General features: G+C 39.2%; 1 protein-coding gene across 2 annotated transcripts in view; it reads left to right on the top strand.

Moving 5' to 3' along the window:
- Positions 1-1,316: 1,316 nt before the first annotated feature.
- Positions 1,317-17,373, top strand: part of COL8A1 (collagen type VIII alpha 1 chain) — a 172,196-nt gene continuing 156,139 nt past the window's right edge. For both annotated transcript variants that reach the window (XM_066347306.1, XM_066347305.1), the window contains exon 1: positions 1,317-1,454. The gene's annotated coding sequence lies outside the window, so the exon portion shown is untranslated. The remainder of the gene's footprint in view (positions 1,455-17,373) is intronic.

Here is a 17,373-nt window from a genome sequence, read left to right as displayed (position 1 = left end):
CTTCTTGTTAGTTTTAGCTAATTGTTTAACCCACTGAGATTACCTTATTTTAAAAAAAAAAATCTACACAATGACGGATCATACTTACCTCTTAAGGTTGTGGTAAACACTGCATCAAGTTATGAATAGTTATATATAAATATATTCAGTAAAAGTTCCCTTATTTTTCCCAGCCCGTCCACCCATTCCCCTGCCCTTCCCTTACCCGTCCCAGTACCCCCATCCCAAAGGCTCAGGTTTTCTCTTTTAAAAATACTTTAATTCCTTTGGTGGCAAAAATCAAGCTTGGGCTGGGAAGTGAGTCACCGCTCAGAAGCTAAAGGAGCTTGTTTTTCTTTCTCTGAATGCATTTGTTAAGAATTTCTGCCTGATCCTTCAGCCGCTTGTTGGTTCAATCCTCTCTTAATGTTTAAGCCACAGAGAGAGCCAGCTATGGCACCAAGAAGTTTTCCAATTGTTAGGAATGAGAGTTTTTTAAATACCGAAAATAACCAGAGGGCAGAGAGCCCTGAAATCCTGTTACATAAGCAGATGTTGGAGGACTGGTTCTGACGTTCTGACGTGCCTTTCTCCACAAGCCAATCTCATCTGATCCTCCCCAACCTCTGCTGGATTTACCTTAATGCTGCACAAGTCTCCAGAGGGGCCTCTGGATGCTGCACTACCTGCGGCAGGAGAGCTTTCTTGTCAAATAAACACTGCCAGGAGTGACGGGAGAGGGGGCTGGGTTTTGCCCGCGGGCGGTAGGTGACCGGGGCTGGGGGAGCAGGCGGCGGCCGCGCGCGAGGCAGGTCCGCCCACGCTCCTGCCCGCTCTGCGCTCGCCCCGCGCTCGGGTTTTGCTCCTCCGACGCCCAGCTTCTCCCCCTCATTGCCTGGCTTAAGAACCCTTCAGTTTTCCTGAACCGTTATGTCTCTTTTCAAATTCACAGAAAACACCTTTAGTGATAACATCACCCACAACACGCCCCTCCCGCCGCCCCACCAAAAATGCCATACAAATTGGAAAAATAATTCGATTCCCATTTCCTTCCAGATCTTGCGTGTTTGGATGTCTCTGTCTCCTATTCATTCTCTCTACAACCTTTTCCCCACATGTGGTCCACATCCCTTTCTCTATTTCTCTTCGTTCTTTTTTTTTTTTCCTTCTCCTGCTTCCCTCCTCTCCCAACTCCACTCTTCGCTCCGCTCCTACCCCCACTCCCCCACCCGCGTCTCTCCTCCCTCTCTCGGGCTGCTTGCTCTGCCCTCTCCGCCCCTCCCCAGAGAAGCGTGTCCAGCTCCTCTCGGGGCTGCCCGCCCGCCGCTCCTTCCCTGCCCACCTACTATGAGGAGCGACTCCTCCCACCTGCCAATAAAAGCCAAGTGCATGTTACCAGCACCGGATCAGAGCACTTTCCCGGTCCTCTCCTGTGGGAGCCCCCGAGCCTCTCTCCTGGATCTTACGTGCTCAAGGTAAGATAGCCCTTCTGCAGGCATCTGACCTACTAGGGGTTGCTGCTGGGAATGTCTCCTCTGGTCCGCACGCTTACTATTTCGTGAGAGCTGATGCTATGGATGCCAGATCAGCTGCTCCTTTAAGTAGCAACTGGTTTGAAAACAAACTTCTGTTTGACCGGTAAAATAAAAGTTCATTTTGAGCAGAAGCAGAGCATAAATATTGCATAATCTTTTTTTTTTCTCTTTTTAAATCACTTTTTCGCTGGTGCTGTCTATTGCTGAGGTTAAAATGTATCCATTTGGGGTGTTTTACTGACTTTTTTTTTCCAGTGTAAATATCTCACATAACAGTGGGGGCAAGGAAAACTTTGTCCCATTGTCAGAAATGTACTTTAGAAGAACACAATTAGTTTCCTAAAAATAGCACAGTCAAAAGGTCTGCTAACAATTTTCTGATGTTTTCCAAACCCCCAAGACAGCTTCTGTGAGTCCTTTAAAAATATATTTCCAGGTTTAAATACTTGGAAAAAATGATGATGTGAACGAATGCCCTTTCCACAGGGACGGTAATCAGGTGGCTGGTAGATAGGAAAGAACAAATTCAAGTTTACAAGCTGTGGCAGAATGTGTGCTCACAAAGCTATCTTTCTAAGACATCCTCAAGTAAGAATTGGATTGGAAGTAAGAAAGTGTGTAAAAGGACTTCATGAATTTCTATACACACACCTAAACACAAAGTGTTTCAATATGTTTCACAGTAGAGAAAAATACAGGCCAGATTATACAGCACTTCTGTGTATACCAGAGACTTGCAAAGAAAAATCAGCTGGAAGGCTTTGGAGGTTTGAACCCTGCTTGCCACCCTCTTTTCCCTCATCTGGTAATTTAGAATCAACCTGATTGGCAACCGGATTCTCACAGAGATATCCGATGGTTAAGCTACCCTCATTTTTTAAAGATTGATATCTTCTTATTTCTGAGGTCTGAGAATGAGCACCGTGCACCTGTGGAAGGGAAAACAGACTCCACAGCTACTTCTGTAAAACCAGACACGACACTAGGTCCATGAAGTTAGCCATCAAACTCTGTGGGCCGTGTGGGATGGAACTCTCTCATGTGGGAGAAAAATCCTCTTCCAAAGTTTCCTCTGGGGAATTGCACAAGACCACTTAAAGAAGGCGACTCAAAGCTGGCAGTCAGGAAACCAAACCACTATTTCAGTTCTTAAGGTTCTTAAAGAAAGAGGAAAAGGTTCACTGCTGGGTTTTTGTTTGTTTGTTTATATTGTTTAACTTGAAAAGGAAAAATTCATGAAAGCTGTAAAAAAAAACGCTTCACTATTAAAGAAAGTAGAATCATTTAAAGTGTAACTGAGGGTCTTCCAAACTTATTCTCCTTCTGGTTTGCATATCAAAAGAAATAATAAAGATATTTTTAAATTATGTTTGGCATGGAGGGGATTCAATGCTATTATTCAAATGAAAGAGTTATATGTAAAGCTTTCTGTCATGTGAAATTTTGTTTCATTGGAAAAAATTATTGCAAGGAGTGTGGTTTTCCTTTAAGAAAATGATATAAAATTACTATTGGCCAAGATAATATGTGACCTGGGCATATTAAAATAGCTTTTATCTTGAGCCACGGTGCAGACAGCTTGCTTCATAGCCGATGTAAGTGGGTGATCAACCGTGACAAGAGCACAGGTATGGGACAAGGCCAAACCAAGTGTGTGGTATGTCCAAGTTCATTCTTCTTTTTATGGTAGTGCCGGACTCACGCCCATCATCACAAGGGTGAAAATACACTGCTTCATTCAGCAGGGCCCCCAGAGGGAGGTTATCTTTTCTGGAAGGAAAAAAAAAAGTGTTCCCAGTGTAAAAGAGCTCCCTGTTGTTCTTACATTTGGAGATGCGGAGTGTTCTCCCAGGGTTCGCTTCTGCTTTCCCTGGCAGCTGGTCCGCTCCACCAGCTAGGAACCATTTAACAATAACTGCCATCAAGTTCAACACCCTGAATAACAGGGTGAGATCATCCTAGATTGCTCATGATCTAACTTACCAGACACTTAAAGTGATTTTTTTTTCATGGGGTATGCATCAGGCAAGATGATAGTTCCCTCAAATTTTTAGAAAAATCAGTGACAAGATCTCATATAGTTACCCCAGTGTCTCTCCCTTTGGAAAGGATCTGGATACATAACATGATTCTCCTTTTTATTCCACTGTGTGGCTGCTCCTAGATTGGGTTCATTGTCATAACTATACATTATTCCAGCAGCCTTGGAAATACTCCTCTAATGTTTCTCAAAAAAGAAAAGGTGAGTGGCCACTGGATTCACTGGAGACAGAAGGAGGGTACCTACTAACCTTAAGGATATGCTACAGCTAGGGAAAGACACATTTTAGACTTTCTGCTATTCCCAAAGGCACAGAACAATATTCTTTACATCATCAGAGAATATTTCCCACTGTATTTCCATCTGTGAGTCAAAATCAATGAGAAAATGGGAGTAAGTAGAAAACTGAAATGGAAGCTGGGAGGAATCGCTCCTAGGAAGTGCCCTATGAGAATAAAAAGATCAGAATGTCTGTAGAATATGAGGAGATGAGGAAGGCTGAAAATTCATAATTGCTTTTCTTTTTCTTAAATCAGTGAGAATATTTTTATACTGTGCCCATCTCTAACAGGAGAGAACAACTCAGTTCTAAAGACCGAAATGATGGCAGGTCTGCCCAACATGGTTTTAATGTTACAATTTTAAAAGTCATATCATGGGCCTGCCCTGTGGTGGCACAGTGCATAGAGTGTCGACCTGGAATGCCGACGTGGTCTTTTCAAAATCTCTGGCAACAAGACACATATGAGAAGCAATCAGTGAACAACTAAAGTGAAGCAACTATGATCTCGCTCACTCCCTCTCTCTCTCCTTCCCTCTCTTTCTAAAATCAATAAATAAAATTTTTAAAAGCTATATAGCATGGGTATAAAAACCTTTAGAACATATATTTAACTGATGGGTGATTTATGTCAATAAAATCAACCGTAACTCTCCCAAAAGACCTAGTACTGGGTAATTCTTTGAAAGTTAGAAATAGCAATTTCCTTTTTCTTATCCCTGATCATTCACTTTGGTATGGCACTTTGCAGAATGATTAAGACGCAGCCATATTTCTCAAACTTTGGTCCTCCAGTCACTCTGAGAAGTAGGTCCTTATCCATGCCTAAGCTTTTTGTTCCAACATATTCATATGCATAATTTAAAGGTACAGATCTTGAGACTAGAGTGCAATCCTCTCTTTGGAGAGGTACACTGAGTGTACCAACATTGAATGTTCCAACTATTGAGTGTAAAGAAAAACAAAAGGAGAAGAGAGAAGGAGTTTAAGGGGAACATGAATGCCCTTTGGAATTTAGAGACTCTTTCTCTGTAGCTTTGTGTGAAAAGGACCCCTTACTAACTCGAGAGCATCCAGAAATTTTTTTTAAAGGACCAGCTCAGAAATTGTTATAAAATGGTGAGGATAAGAAGGAAAAGGTCATCCAATTACCTGAAAGTCATTAACAGCAGTTTACACACCACAGTATGAAATTAAAGCTTTTACTAAACTTCCTTTCTCTGGAGAGACCAGTAGTAAAGAGTGGGAGAATTAAGCACATTTCAGCACCAACAGAGCGAGTACACTAATCTGATGTTCCACTGTCACTTTGGTAACTATATTTGCTGCATGAAGAAGGAGATTCTTTATGGTCTTTCTTCAAGCAAACAGGTTTGCTGGGAGAGGGTTAAGGGAGTCACACAAGGTGGGAATGTCTATAATCTGGGGGCCCTGTGTATGCAAATCCAGAAATTGAAATTGCATGGGATCAAACTGAAGTGACTAAAACAAAAGTGTTCCCCAAAAGTGATCATAGACTAATCAGTTAAATAATTGTGAACTCTATCCCTTTTTTCTTTCACTGGTAGGAATCTCTTCTCAATTCTTATAGAACAAATTTCTGGAGTACCACTCATACTTGTGGCTTTTCTAATTACTAGAAGTCTCATACTTTTTGTAAACAGGATGTAAATTTTTACTCCAACATATAAAAAGGCTTTACCGTTACTAAATCTTAATTCATATACCCAGAAGAAAAATAATTAAAAATGCCTCTTGCCTCAAACAGACTCTTTGAAATAAAGTTTCTAAGCAATTTTATTTACCTAGTCCCTATTCTAACTTCTCGGGGATTAAAAAAACTTATTTAGAAAATTGAAGACTATAAATGTTGGAAGAATTCTTGGAGCTCATTTTAACTGAAGTTAATTTTACAGATGAGAAAAGGTCAGAGAAGTTAATGTCTTACCCAACCAAGTAGCAAGACCATGGCTGGAGCTCATGTAGTGCTCTTGTCTTGAATGACAGATCTTCCCCACACAGTGTGTGTCAAAGATGTCTCTGACTATCCTGAGAATTCTATTGGAACTTTACAGGCTTCTTAGAAGCCATAACCTGGTAGAGGTGTTTGGGCTGCAGCTGTACCTCTGCTATAGAATGTCTAGAAACATTGATCAAATCCTTATGAAGAGTGAAATCACTAATTGTTATCTTCGCAGGGACTTTCTGTTGTTCTCCATTCCAGAACTTGATATTTAGTAGTTTCTTGGTAGATCTGTGTTGAGTGGGTGAAGGAATGGAAAATATACATATATGTAATATCTATTTTTCTTAACTTGGTCCAGAAAAATCCTTATAAAGAGTCTATAGGGACTTGACTGACATTTAAATCTCAAATATATCAAATTTAAGATTCCTCTATGCTTTAGGAAAATAGAAGCGTTCTTTAGCTTTATTAATGGATTAATGGCTAGGCCATTTTCCTGCCTGTAGTATTTTCATTAGTCCTCCCACATTTACCTGAATACTAGAAATTATGTTATTTGTTACAGAAGGCTTAAATCTAGTTCCAATATTTATGTAACAGAACGAATGTATTATTTTGTGATGAAAGTATAATCTCCTTCTCCCACCCAATAAATATCTGTATCATCCCAGATCTCAATAAGAAAAAGGGCAAAATATGTATAATGGGCAGTCAGGGGGTGCTGTGACAAAGAGGAGGGGCCATGATGGCACTAAGAGTGTAAAGACAGGATGGTGCAGATGAGAAGATTTATTCCCCGGAAACAGAAGAGCAGAAAACTCCAGAGAGTTTTAAGATGCTGGAGAAGAGAGGTTTAATATGACTGTCTGTCTGAACCAAGACCCTCTCAAATGTTTGATTGTTGAGATCCTCCTATTTGGGTCAGGCTTCTTTTGGTACAACACCATTTGAGAACTGGCTCACATGGCTGAAAGTTTTATAAGGATTATATTTATCAAAACTCTTCTTAACCCTCAACTGGACTTCAGTTAGGAAAAGAACCTCATTTGACCTCATTTAGATTTGACTCTAACCCAGCATGCTAACTCTATGTCATCAAAATGTTCTCTGCTAAGATCACAATACAATTTTTGGTAGTATATAAGGTTACTCCAACCTAGAAAATGATGAAGGTGGAAAAGAGTATTTGTGTAGCATTTCTAGAAACAATTTATCCTAAATAAGTGGACAGATGTTATCCCCAAACGCATCTTCACTTTCCCTTAAAGCATGCTTGACAATTGTTTCCATATCTTTGAAATAATAATTGGGTTTCTGAAACTGATTTATTGTATGTTAAAACTTACATAGTCCATGACTAAGCATTATGTTTAAACATCCTTTTAAATAAGTTTTTCTTGAAGACTGCCTCTCTTAAGCTCTGTTTATATCACAAGATATTTAGGCATTGGCATCATTTGATGTGCTGAGATTAAAGAGAATTAATCACTTTGTGTGCTACTTTTCCAACTCTAACTGAACAGGCCTGGGTGTGGGTGTCAGCTGTTGGCTTCTCCAGGAAATAAAATGGGTCCAGACTCTTGGGGAGCTTCTCCTCTCTGTTAGCTAGACAAAACAGCTGTTTTTCTGAAAGTCTGAGCTAGTGGCCTCCATAATTAAGCTTCATGTACTAGGGCAACTATGCCTCGTATATGCAGAAATTTTGCTACCCAGAAGCAGAGTGGCTGAGCCCTAACTGCCTTCAGTGCAACAGGAGGACAACAAATCTAAAGAGCTTGTTGAAGAGCGTTGTCCTGGAGTAGCTGGGAGGCATTTGGGTTACTATCATCCCATTTAGTATGTTGCTCTAACTACTACCAGGTGCACTCTAAACATAAACCTACACTTGCTTCATAAATTCAAAGTGATGACTCTATTATTAGATTTCTTTAAAGAGCTTTACATAGCAACTGTCCATTCTTAATTATCAAGTCTCATGGTGTTCATCAGTGCTATAAATTCAGACAATCAACCTCATGTTAAAAGGCAGACATAAGATAAGGCCAAGAAGTACATGAAGGGAGATGCTAGGTGGAGCTAAAGATTTATTGCTTAGATGTCCAAGATTGTTGAGGTTGGAAGAATGAGGGGAGAAAAGGAATCTGCAGCAAAAATATGCTATTTGATCCATAATTCCTAATTAAACAACATGTCTAGGACCCCTTCCAGCTCCCAATGTATTCCAACTTCCTGCTGTTCCAATGAGTGAGGAGAAGGAGGGAAGTTTTTGATCAGTAGTGGAATCAAGGAACTGAACGTCTCAGTAAAAAACTGACTTATTCCCAGAGGGGGCCTTTAGATTTGAATTTTTCTAAGAAAGGCAGAGTAATTTGTCATTGGCCACCAGTGGCTAAAATGCATCATAGGACTATATCACGTTGTTGGTTTCCTATAAAAACAACAACAACAACAAACTAACAAAAAATAATTCCAATTTAAGCCTCTCAGAATAAATCACCTACATTTCAGTAATGCCAGAAAGTTCCAGTCTTCTAGAAGTTTATTAGAAAGAAAATCAAAGGAATCTTAAAAAATGTTATTTCCAAGGCTTCCACCAGCCTACAGTAAATGCTCAAAACTAAATGCTCAGTTCAGCAGCAGGGCCTGGAAGCTAAGGGGTCAACCAGAGAAAAACACAAAGATTTCAGGGCTCTCATGAGTTTAAAAAAGTTCTGGGGTGCTGTTATGACTAGAGCCTTCTGTCAACAGGAGAAGGGGAAGGGAGCGGGAAGAAAGGAGGGAGCAGAAATGAGCCAAGAAGGTTTTTCCAACCAAGATGGCCCAGAACCTGCACTGCTAGTTCTGGGTCTCTGCAGGTAGCAGCCAGAGCCCTGCCTAGACCAAAGTGAATACCTTTCCATTGACCATTTCCATTGCATAGCTGTGTGGGAATGGCTTGTGAAGACTGGAGATACTTGCCTAATTCAAAATCCTTTGGGGGAATAGAAATCAATTAAGACCATTAAGAAAAAAAAATCCCTCACACATCACAGAAAGGCTGCTTGCTTTATAAAAATTGTGACATTCACAGGAAAACAGAGCAATCTTCCTTCTCTCTACGGCTATTTCTGATGTCAGGAGAGATGACGCTATGAAGTTGGTATGCGTGTGGCCTGAAAATCCTTGTTCCAGAAAATCTGCAGTGTTTTAATTTCAAAAACACCTTGACTATTTTGGGGGGCTTTGGGCAAATCATTGTTCATCTCTGTGCCTTAATTTATTTATCTTACATAGCAGAATAATTCTTAAATAACCACTCTCTTTACCATTTAGAGACACTTGAGGTCTTGCCAAGTACTTTACAGAATGATGCTACTTATACATATGTTATTACTGTTACTTAGTATAGCAAGTGGAGTATACTCATAACACCTACAAATGGCTCAAGGGAATAAAATTTCAAATAAGCACATGACCTTCCAAGACATAGCAAAAACATTTTTGTGTTTTAGAATACAGAGGACAATTCCATTTCTCTCAAAGGGTCAGACAAGGTCAAAAGTAACTAGAAAAGGGGAAAGAAAGAAAAATTATGACTTGAGAGTCTCGAAAGGTCTATATGTTCACCAGTCCATTTCCAACACCAGTCAAGATAAATTCCTCACACACACAAAAATGTTTTGCAATTTAAAAAATTTTATTTTAACTGGAGAAAGATTAAAATTTTAATAATGATTGTTATATTGTGCAAAATCTCTAGGTGCCGGTGTTCAACATTTTCCAAAGTGTGTTTCAAAACAGGAACACTTGGGACATTGATATATTCCGGAAAAGGATGTGTGATTAAATAAACTTTAGAAATGCTCAATGAAGCAATATGATCAATTTTATTCACTGCAAGACTTCACAAAGGCCATGTATATTTTCATTCTTCAAAAAAGTTACAATTAATAGTGGACCCTTCATTTATTCAATGACACATCTTTTCAGCCTGAGAGTATCTCTTTGGTGACTGGTAGTCTATGGAACAGTTTGGGATGAGTTTAGGAATCACTATCCTGCTTTTTTCCTTCAAGATCTACTAAAACATGGTACTTTCAGTGTTGCTAAGTATTATGTAATCCACATGGACTGTCAGTGTAGATCATATGTGTGTAAAACAATAAAATAAGAAACCCAGTCTGATTTCCAAATCCAGATAAAAAGGAAAGAAGCAGATGAATAGGTCTTGGGCCAGAAACTCAGTTTTTTGTAGTAATAATAATAATAGCAGAAATGCCAGAATAATGTAAGTATTTTACAATTCTGGATGGATGGATGGATGGATGGATGGATGGATGGATGATAGAAAAAAAAGAGGCAGGGACAGAAGGAGGGGTTGAGGGAGGGAAGGGGAGAGGAATGGAGACAGGGTGGAGGGAGGTCAGAAAGTCAAACAGATTAAAATGATTTCCCTCTTTTTTACACTGTCTGGATATTGTGTTATAAACAGAGAAATGGCCAACACTGAGCAGTAAGTCCTGTAAACAAGGAACCTAGATAATTCCATGACTTAGCTCAACATTCTTTGATCTGATAATCCTGTTTTACCTTATAACCACCATTAATAGAGATCATTAGCCAAACATCTTCTTTAAGCATTTACTTCCTCACCCTCGATAGGCAGCTACTTCCTATAATAGAAAAACAAACTGATATTTTAGTATATCTTGCTACACTTAGGGATTATTTAGTTAATCTAGAATGCTCAGACCTCCCACCCCTATCAAGTTTCTTATTTCTGTTGGGGCCCTACTCTTGGAATTCTCTTTCCCCTTCACAAAGATAAGACTTGGAGGCTAATATCCCAAAAGCAGCAGAGTAAAACACCCTCTCCTTTAAGAAAATAAGTAGCTCATAGTCATCCAAAAGAAAACTCAAAGTCATCATTACTAGTTATAATAATAGATATTATTTATTGAGTGTCTAACAAGACCAGACTTTGTGCTGGTCTCATTATCTCTATTCCCTATATTAACAAAACAGGAGGTGGTATTATCATTCCTATTGTAAAGGTGAGGAAAACTGAACCTGTACTTAGTCAAGCCACTTGCCCAGGGACACACAGCTAGGAAGAGACAGAGCCAGTATTCCTATTAAAGTCACACTCCAAACTCTGTAGACTCCTAGCCAGGAGTCTCCATGCTGCCTGTCATGATGTCTTGTCCTATCATAAATGGGAGAAAAAACATCAACTCTCTGTGACAATACCTCTGACTCATAAAATGAGAGAATTCCAGTGGCTCTGTTCCTAGACACTGCCGACTGGCTCTGTTTCTTGTTTAATGCTGTGTTTTTAATTTCTTTTTCTTTCTTGTATTTTTTCCTAAAAGCATGCTGTCATTTCAGAGCCAAAAAAGTAAGGCTATGCAACTAGGAAAAAAAAAAAAAAAGACTATCATTTCTCCCTAGGGTAATTTGTAAGGGCTAAGGTTTCTCTATAAATTCTCCCCTAGTTGTTTGGCATCAATCTGATCAAGAGAGTGACAACCTAGCCTGCCTCTCCTAGGGCAGTAGAAATCCCCATGATTATATGAGAAACCAGCTAGAACAAAGGTACTGTGGCACATTAAAAACACTTGAATCTGGCTCATCAGAACATTCTTTTTGGTCTTACGCTTACTACAATCCATTGCCAGATGGTGAGTGTCAAGACAACTTAAATGATTCCCCTAGGCCATGTGAGTCACCTAGACAAATGTTTACATTGTCTACACCTACTGCTTAACCTGCCATGAGGGTTCACATGGAAATAAGTATACCCTGAGTCCTTCTTTCATGCTATGCCAAAGACAAAAGAGGGAACAAAGTCTAGCTCTTTCTATAGGGTCACATTCTGCTAAACATTTTTACTTTTGTACTTGATCTTCCTTCTCTGCAGGTAATATTTCCTACTTAATCTACTGAATTAATGTGTAATTCTCAGAAATTCAGAACGGGTGTCCTCATTTGAGAAGACCTGACGACAACTGCATTGTACACCTTCTCCCCGCTTTCCTAGCACAGCCTCTGTCACGGCGATACTCACCCTGTAATGGCCTTGGCTTGTTTTATGTACAAGGCTGTGAGCTCCTTGCACAAGGATTTAGGTTTTATATCTGCATCCTCAGACTTAGCAAATAACAGGAGAGCTTAATAAATATGAAAATGAGGAAAGAACTAAGAGGGATGGGAGACTAAAATGCAGTGATGGTGAACAGGAAGACTATAAATATGCTTTTCTCTATCTTCTTATGTTGTTCCAAGACACAGCTTGACCTAAGTTTGTTCATGTGAATGCACACACACACGTACAGTGTTAGCAGGATCAACTCTGAAGCTAACGATGGGGCACAGCATTGCTCCCATTGGTAAACTAATATTAAATATTGGACTTCTATATACCAAATGACAGAAAGAAAAATTATTTGCTGGGTGGTGCCACAGTCCCAGTACTATGAGTACTCTGCTCAAAAGTACCTGGTGGGATTCTGAAATGTAGAACGAACAGCTTTGCTCGATAGTCATGTTCCTCACCCTGCACCCCAATCCACCTTTTCATCTTTATCCCTTTCTAGTCTGTAACAGGAATTTGCCCTAAGCCACACAGACTATTATTCCCCCCCCCCAAACATTGCTTTTTCTTTTCTCCACTGAATAGCCTCCCTTGTCCTTCCCACCTGTCAAAATAACCATAAATTCAAGGTCCTATTAAAGTCTTCTAAAATATTGCATCCTGCATTGATCTTCTCCTTTTCCTATTCTCAATTGACAAGCAGTTACTATGAATTTCAGTTATGCATTGCCTGTACACTATATTGAAGAAATCAGGACTATGTCCTAGAACTTTCTGCAGTGGTGAAAATGTTCCAAATCTGAGCTGTCTGGTATGACAGCCATCAGCCACATATGGCTCCTGAGCACTTGAAATGTGGCTAATAGGACTGACGTACTGAATATTTAAATTTTATTTTACTATTATCTCTTCACTTTTGAAACTAAATAGCCACAGTATTGGACAGCAAAAATATTTAAATTTTTGTGTGCTGTGCCTTATATCCCTTGATGAAAATATATACTATTGGAAAAAGTTGAATAACATGCTTTTTTTGTATCCACAGTAAATGCCAAGACCACAGTAGTGTTCAATGCATTGCTTCACTACTGGATCTGCCTCTAATTGTTATATTATCTTTAAAAAGTCTCTCCTTCATAAATAATAAAATAAAACTGAACAGGTGGTATCAACTTTTTATTTTAATGAAATTCACTCAGAATGGCACGATATCACTACTTAGATCCTTTATCACTATACAAACAAAATGAAATGAAAAATGATTTGAACTGAGCCTCTGAAAGTTCCATTATTATCACCTCTTCTTTTTCCTTTTGGAGGATAAACATGTTTTAAATACGTGCTGAGATATAGAATTACTTCAGTTTTCAATAGGACCTTCTCTACCAAGAAAGATTGAACCCAGGTATCTGAAATAAGTTCTCTCTTGCTGAAACCCCATCACTTTCTAAAGGAAGTTAGTTCTTTATCAGAGATTTTCCTAGAGCATTTTTGCTCCTCTTTCTGGTGAACAACCTGAGGTATTTTGAAGAAGGCTAAATCCCCTACCAGCAGGTCAGGGGAGGTAACATGTCTTTGGAATGAATTTGACCATCACGATGTGCCCCTGGCGCTTGCTGGCTTACCAACGGTCCTTCAGGAATCATCATGCCAGCAGTCTAACCATGCATTAAAATCCTGTGCCTGGCAAAGCCAAAGCAAAGTGATCAAACTGTCTGGCTGCAGATTGGATTCTGACTTATTAATAAGCCTTCAGAAAATAAACCAGAGTAAGTCTCTAACAGCAACAGTTTACAGGAGATGTTTAATGATTTCAGAGTTGACCACACCACATGCCTTCCCCCTGACTCAGTGAAGAGCGAAGGACAGAGACTCTCGAGAAGCCAGGGCAATCAGCTGTATCTTTTCCATTCACAGCTAAGTTTATTTGGAGTGACTGGAAAAACCTTCAATGAAAACTTTTTAAAAATAATAAAAGAATTTACTCTGTTATCATGAGCCAGACAACATCAAGAAATAATTATGGGTCTGAATTTTACCCTGCCTTGTAAAATATTTACAAATTGCAGCACAAAGCAAGGTCTAGAGTAAATGGTAAAGATAGCAATAACATCTCACTTGTAAATTTTTTATATTTAGCCATAAAAGAATCACCATGTGTTTAAATCACATTTGAATACATATGAATAAAATTCTCATCTGTAGACATGAGCCAGTGACTAAAGAAAGAATTTGTGACTTATTTTGTTTTTATGAATCTTATTTTTATGAAATAAAATTTTCTATCACCACATCAGCAAAAGAGTATTTGTAAGTATCTTAATTTGGAAACTTTTAAACATGAAGACAGTGATGATGACAATAAGTAACTTTGTAGAGAAATTTACAGTTTCTGGCGTATTTCATATACATTCCTTCATTTGAATTAGATAAAGAGGAGTTTATATACATTTTATACCTGAGGCAATAGAGGCTTATAAAGATTAAGTAAATTTCACAGCATCATTTAGTGAGTGTTGGAGATAGAATATGAGCCTGGATCACCCCATTCCTGAAGTCCTCTTCTTTCTATGAATTCAAGCTGAGCCTAAATAGTATCACTTCCATGAAAGTCCAGAACATCCTAGCAGCATAAATGAGAAACTACAGCAAAGGAAAATAGAATAAGCCATAAGGGTTACTTAGCAAACCAGATTCAGTGATTAAAAATGTTCATTTCAAGAGAATAGAACCCAAATTCTCACCAATAATAGCAGGTTTACTCTGTGCCAAGCAGGATGCCGAAAGCTCTTTTGTCAATTACTTCATTTTATCCTGATCACTTCTTAAGAAACACAAAACTGTATGAGAAGTTAAGTAACTTTCTAAAAGTCAGAAGCTATAAGCCAGGGGTCGGGAACCTTTTTGGCTGAGAGAGCCATGAACGCCACATATTTTAAAATGTAATTCCATGAGAGCCATACAACGACCCGTGTACGTTAGGCATTATCCAATAAAAATTTGGTGTTGTCCCGGAGGACAGCTGTGATTGGCTCCAGCCACCCGCAACCATGAACATGAGCGGTAGGAAATGAATGGATTGTAATACATGAGAATGTTTTATATTCTTAACGTTATTATTTTTTATTAAAGATTTGTCTGCGAGCCAGATGCAGCCATCAAAAGAGCCACATCTGGCTCGCGAGCCATAGGTTCCCGACCCCTGATATAAGCAATGGCATCAGAACATAAAATCAATTGATCAAATTCCTGTGCTCTCCTCTTTAACTGCTTCATCATTGACATTTTATCCCAAAAAGTCATTCACAACATCCTACTAATAATCTGTAGACAAACTGATTTGCAGTGGTGGAAGGACCAGCAACAAAAGAAACGCCACTGCTAAGCAGCAAGAGTCGTTTTGTAGATTGTCTTCTGTACAGTGTATGATTTTAAAGAACCCCAAATCTATTTTAAACCAGCCTGCATTTGTAAAGGATATTTTTAAATCTCCCTTTTAGCTAATGCCAAAATACATTTATAGGGAAAATAACAAAAAAACATCTGAAATCATCTCTGAGAAGCCAGGGTAGTGTCATGAGTGAAGGCGCTGAATTTAACATAAGTCATGGAGCCTGCTCCTGCTTCTGCCACCTGGCAGTGCAGTTACACCGGTCAAGGCAGTGGTCTCACTGAATCTTGGTTTCCTCAGCTCTAAAATAATTCTACCACTCAGCAGTGTCATGAATGTCCATTAAGATAATATGGAGAAAATATCTGGAATTCAGAAGGTGCTCAGTAAAAGTTATATGATAATAGTAACCACTGATCTTTGAACAGATGTTTAAGTGCCATTTTAGCAGGCATATGGGTGAGTAGAAGCTTCAAGTGAGGCTTTCTACATACCTCAAATAAGGGCATTAAGGATCTCTTTGCCTTGTGGTTTATTTTATGAGCTCAACTCCTGCTCCAGGGTGCTGCTTGCTATTAGCTTGTCATGGTAGCAATGTGGGCTATTTATGCATTAATTTAGATTTCTGGTCTTTTAAAGTTTGGGTCTTTGTTTATTTGTTTGAGAGGGAAAGAAGGTTTATTTTCTTGGTTTTGGTTTCATTGTTGTTATTTGTTTGCTTGAACTAAATGGCACCACTTCAATCTCCCTGGCGGTTCCTAAAAGGAAGAAGTGTTCACGTTTTGCACACCCCTTCCCAGTCCCAGGCCACCTCCCTCCCTTCACCATGGCAGCGCACATCATGGAAAGCAGCTCTGTCATCATCAGGAAAAAGATGGCTGTCTTGGGTGTTCCAACTAAGCTCTTAGTTCCTCCATGAGCTTTTGGACTTTTATGCTGCTGCGCCCTAGATCACTCCCACTGAGACTGCTGGCATCCTAGACGCATCCTGGCCCTTGCATTTTGATGCAGTAATAGACCTTAAGCCATGTACATACACCTACCACATTGTGTCGGCACACCAGAGTCCTACCTTACATACATTTTATTTTCCAGTTCAGAAACCCCTAACATTTTTTATCCTTATACCTTACTTATCAAGAAATATTTCAACTCAGGCTTCCTCAAAAAGAAAGATGGTTCTAAGAAGCCCAATGTTAGAATAAAAAAAAATTGCAAGCTACAATAAAGGCATTTTAGTTCACACCGACAAAGGAAGAAAGTGCATAAGCAGTTTAAAAGATTTTCTTCCTCAAGTTCAATTATTCTAGTTTTTTGTTTTTGTTTTTGTTTAGGACTCCGATCTTAGCTTCACTTGTTCATTCATTCATTCAACAAATACGTAGCTATTTGGCTATACCATGCTAGATGCCATCGAGGACTGTTTCACCTGCTCTCATGATTTGATACCAGGAAAGAAACCACTCGGTGCATAAATACACAGGGAATGTGAGAACTCCTTTTCTTCTTTTTATTCAAAGGGGAGACCATTTTTAGCGCACTTCTCATGCTAATAAAGATATGGTGAGCCTTCCCTGGGGTCAGTGTCCTCTCACAACATGTCCATCTGCCCCAGCGGAAGACTCTCTCACTCACTGACAGTCAAGGATAATGAATTCAAGCTCTGTTCCACTCCCAGGGTGCCAAAAAATTAGGCATATTTTCAGACATTCAACACATACATATAAAAATATACAAAACAGTAAACTATCTTTTATCTGATATTCTTCAACTAAAATTGTTATGAAATCTTCTTAATTTTGTTGTCAACAAGGTACAATGACTACCGATGGTGCCAAGGAGAGCCCTGAGCCTCTGAGAGATCCTGAGGTTCTGTCTGGAGCAGTCAAGGCTCTTTTATACTTTCAATAATTGCTCGTTGGGTGAATGCTATCATACTTACTGTGGGGAAAAAAATTAAATTATTCCAAGTGGTGTGTTAGAATTGAAACGTATTTAAGATAATTTTTTATTTATCTGCAATTCCAATTTCTGAAAACTTCTACCCTGTCAAACAGAAATGAGGACAAAAGTAAGTCGGAGGGATTCAGGGAATAAGAGAGCGGTCT

The sequence above is a fragment of the Saccopteryx leptura genome, chromosome 8 (assembly GCF_036850995.1).
Source record: "Saccopteryx leptura isolate mSacLep1 chromosome 8, mSacLep1_pri_phased_curated, whole genome shotgun sequence".
In the NCBI taxonomy this organism is placed as follows: Eukaryota; Metazoa; Chordata; class Mammalia; order Chiroptera; family Emballonuridae; genus Saccopteryx; species Saccopteryx leptura.
Note: the sequence above shows the minus strand (reverse complement) of the source record. Positions and strands in the feature narration are given on the sequence as shown.